At 42.2% G+C, this 4,595-nt stretch overlaps 1 non-coding gene across 1 annotated transcript; it reads left to right on the top strand.

Moving 5' to 3' along the window:
• Positions 1-1,775: 1,775 nt before the first annotated feature.
• On the top strand, positions 1,776-1,882 carry LOC120252632. The gene has a single exon (XR_005534089.1). It is a non-coding gene; the product is annotated as a small nucleolar RNA R71 (small nucleolar RNA).
• The last annotated feature ends 2,713 nt before the right edge of the window (positions 1,883-4,595 follow it).

Raw genomic sequence — 4,595 nt, 5'->3', positions numbered from 1 at the left:
TTAATGTCACTTAGCTTCACGTACCTTGTCTTACCTCACGGGGGTTTATGAATGAAAAATACTTCCCTTTCGTCATTACCAAGAATTATGATTCCTTCATTATCCACCTCTTGGTCAAACAAACCCTCGTTTGGGTTCGGATTGAACATTTCCTGTATATATTCATCAACAATCTCATCAGTAGTGTCTAGAAAATACAAAGTATCATCAAAATCAAGAGAATGCCGAATGGCTTCACCAAGGCGGTATGTGAGCTTGTCATCTCCAACTCTCAATGTTAACTCTCTGCCGTTCATGTCAATCAATGCTTTGGAAGCCCGCAAGAATGGCCTCCCAAGTATCAAGGGTACATCCGCATCCTCATAGATGTCTACCACCACAAAGTCTACAAGAAATATGCACTTGTCCTCCTTGACAAGCACGTCTTCAATGATACCCCTCAGATGTCTCATTGTTTGATCCGCCAATTGCAAAGTCATCCGAGTGGGCCTAGGCTATCCCAAGCCTAGCTTCTAAAAGAAGGTGTATGGGATGATGTTCATACTGGTCCCTAAGTCCGTCAATGCCATTTCTTCACCCAAATTGCCAATGTTACACAGAATGATGAAACTTCGTGGGTCTTTCTTCTTGATACTGGCCCCTGAGTCCGCCAATGCCATTTCTTCACCGGCGAGCAAGAAGCATCTAAGATCTCTGAAGCACTGTCATCTAACTTCCTGTTGTTGGTCAACAAATCTTTCAAGAATTTTGCATACTTAGGCATTTGAGCCAATACCTCAACAAAAGGAATATTGATGTGGAGTTGTTTGAACAAACACAGGAACTTCTAGTACTGTTCATCCCCTTGGTCATTCTTAAATATACAGGGATAAGGGATTCTTGGCTTGAAAGGTGGAGGTGCCACCTCCTTCTCTTTGCTTGCTACATTCTCAACCTCTATAACCTTGGGTGCGTGTTCATTGGGCTTCTCACTCGGAAGCTTACCCTCAACCTGACGACCACTTCTCAAAGTGATCACCTTCACATGCTCTTTAGGGTTGGTCTCGGTGTTACACGGCAAGCTTCCTTGTGGCCATTCTGATAAGGACTTCGCAATCAGCCCTACTTGATTTTTAATATTATGCAAAGAGGCCGTGTGGTTGTGAAGTGTAGCTTCCACTGATTAGAACATTGTATCAGATGATTGCATAAACCTAGTTAAGGCCTTCTTCAAATCGTTCATCCTGGTCTCCAAACCTGAAACTGTATTTTCCATGTTTGGGCCTTACTGTTGTTGTTGGAAACCTGGTGGCCCCATGGCCTTTTTTAGACCTTGGTTTCTCCATGAGAAACTGGGATAACTCTTCCAACCCGGATTGTTGGTGTTGCTGTATGGGTTTCCTTGATTCCTTATAGCATTACCTACAAAATCGACATTCTCAACCGAAGATGCATCACCAATAAAGATCGAGCAATCGGAGGGAGCATGTCCTCCACCACACCCGGTGCAAGTAGTCACGATCGGTACTCTATTCAAAGTTAGGAGATCTAACTTCTTAATTATTGATTCCACTTGAGCCGCCAATGAGGTTACTGCATCTATCTCATGGAGGTCGGCCACCTTCTTCTTCTCCCTAGAATTCCATTGGTAGCTGTTTAACACCATTTTTTCAATTATTTGACGGGCCTCACCGGGGGTCTTGCTACCTAAGGTACCTCCTGCTGCCGCATACAAGAGTTGTCTTGTACTCAGATTCAACACGTTATAAAAGGTCTGAACAATCATCCACTCTGTGAATCCGTGTTGCGGGCACTTTCTCAAGAGTTCCTTGGACCTTTCCCATGTCTCAAATAGAGACTCCAATTCAGACTGTACAAAGGATGAGATCTCACTCCTAAGCTTTGCAGTTTTTTCAGGAGGTAAATAATGGGCCAAAAAAGCTTCTACCATCTCCTCTTATGTGGTAATCGATGCTCTAGGTAATGAGTATAGCCACTGCTTTGCTCTCCCCTTTAAGAAAAATGGGAAGGCTCTCAACTTTATGGCATCATCCGTCATCCCATTTATCTTAAGCATATCACACACCTCGAGAAAGTTCTCTATATGACTGTTTGGATCCTTATCGGCCAAACCATTGAACTGTGCGGATTGTTGTAACTAAGTGAAAGATGAATGATGATATGTTTGAGAAGATGTGAAATAACAAAAATAAAAGAACAAGAAAGAGAGCACAACTAAAGAAGGTAAGGCAATCGATATAAATGGGGTACCCGGATATCGTTCCACCTAGGACAATCATTTCAAGTGCAAGAAGCCTCTATTATACTTTGTAACTGATGCAATAATGAGTCATGGAGATCCTTAAATACATGGTCTCAAATCGAAGGTCAACTATGCCTAACTATATACATGTCTCGAAAGAGAAATTGAGTGAGTTCTAGGGATTCCAAGTGATAAATTCTCTTCCTAGATGTAAACCTAACCCTTTGGTGCAGGTAGAAAATCCCTAGCCACAATTAAGTCCTAGGTGCTAAAATCAATTCAACGCTTTACTCTATTGCACCCGCAATTAAGCCCCAGTGGAAGGTCATCCTTTAGCCCATTCACTCTACTATGACTGCAAAAAACTTGAGGAAATGGAGGTAGAATAAATCACACTAGAGGGGAAAGGGGACGCTCCGCTAACTCTCGACTCACCATCTCAACCCTCTCCAATCTATCTTTGTCTAACTCTCGTGGTGTGTCACTCACTCACAAGGGTTACAACAAGAACTCTCAATCCTAGTGTCACTCTAAGGGAGTATTCATACAATCAACCATTCAAGATTGGAACTCAAATAAAACATCAATTAATTGATAGTATAATAAACAGGTTCAATGAAACGAAGACATCCTAGGGTTCACAAATACCCAAGTACCCACTAGGGGGTTTAGCTCTCCATGGAGCTAATTACAATCATTGAAATCAAATGTAAAAGCAAAGAATCCATAGAAAACCCGCTCGTTAGTCGTGGCAATGGTCTTGTGGAGAGTCCTCTACTCGTCCAAGGGTCCCTTAGTCTGGCGTAGGATACACCTCGCCGAATCGGTGTTAACAAAAGCTCTCCCACTAACCATCTTCCAAACGGAGCATGATGTCAGAGCCGTAAAACCTCTCTAAATCCCTAGATAATACCTTTCAAAACCCTAGGTGAAGCCCTTTCTCAAGTTAGGGAAACATGGAGAAAAGAATGCTGAAATCGGGGCTGAAATTGGCTTTTAAAGGGCTGGAATCTAGAATCCACATGCCCTTGTGGATTTTTCACAGGGGCATGTCGAATTAATGCACGCCCGTGTGGATTCTCTATTTTCATCCTTCTTCGGCCGGCTGTGAACAGTATCTACTATAGTGTTTTGCTACACTATTTTGCTGTAGTACTCTGCTACAGTACAGTCCCAAAACACTCCTAAATCCATGCTTTCATCACGGTAACATAAATGGGCACACATTTACGTCGTAGATCGCTTTGCTTCTTCAATAACGGACATGTTGGTTGAGATCTTTCTATACATCCATAAGCCGGAATGCTTGAATGTGACTACCCTTGTGCACCTCCAAATCGTTCAGCTAACTTGAATACGAGGAGGTTGGCATACATTCCCGCATTTTGAACCCGACTTATGTCTTTGCGTTTGAGCCTTCTCAAGATTTCCTCCAAATGGTGCATTTACGATCTACATTGGCTTCTTTCTATAATATTTGGCCTCACAACTCTATCTGCATGAAAGTAACATAAATACACACATATTAGCGTTAAAACCCGATAAAAGTAATGCTCATCATAAGGAAAGAACACTTCGATTCTTATCACACAAGCACTTATCACCCGTGCAGAGATTACCCATGGGCGTGTGAATCTCACAAGGTCATTCATAGTGGCGAGTCCATGCCCTTGTGCCTTCTCTGGATGAGCTCTGACACGACCGAATATGCGTGTAAACCGCAAGTGCATGGGTGTCGAAGTAATAAATCCCAGGTGAGTGGATATCGTATCCATAGGGAATAGTGAATAGAATAAATTGATGGTATGATGAATGAGATTGATATAAAAAAAAGATAAAAGAAATAAGAGAGAGAGAGAGGCACAATAATTGAGAGAAAAAAGGCAATCGATGTTAATGGGGTACTCGGATATTGTTCCACCTAGGATTATTGCTTCAAGTACAAAACGAACTATTATGCCTCCTAACTAATGCATTAATGAGTTATGGAGATCCTAAGATACATTTTTTCGGTTGAATTTGTAGTGCTAAACGTAGATGAGGATGCGGATGTACCCTTGATACTTGGGAGACCGTTCTTGCGGACTTCCAAAGCATTGATTGACATGGACGGCGGGGAGCTAACTTTGAGAGTCGGAGATAACAAGCTCAAATACCGCATTGCTGAAGCCATGCGATATTCTCTTGATTTTGATGATACTTTGTATTTTTCAGACACTACTGATGAGATTGTTGATGAATACATGCAGGAAATGTTCAATCCAGACCCGTATGAGGGCTTGTTCAACCAAGAGGAGGAAATTGAAGAAGTAATGATGCTTGGTTCGACTGAAGAAGTACCGACTACCATGGG

This window comes from Dioscorea cayenensis, chromosome 21 (genome assembly GCF_009730915.1).
Source record: "Dioscorea cayenensis subsp. rotundata cultivar TDr96_F1 chromosome 21, TDr96_F1_v2_PseudoChromosome.rev07_lg8_w22 25.fasta, whole genome shotgun sequence".
NCBI lineage: Eukaryota > Viridiplantae > Streptophyta > Magnoliopsida > Dioscoreales > Dioscoreaceae > Dioscorea > Dioscorea cayenensis.
This window is presented reverse-complemented; position numbering and strand designations above follow the sequence as displayed.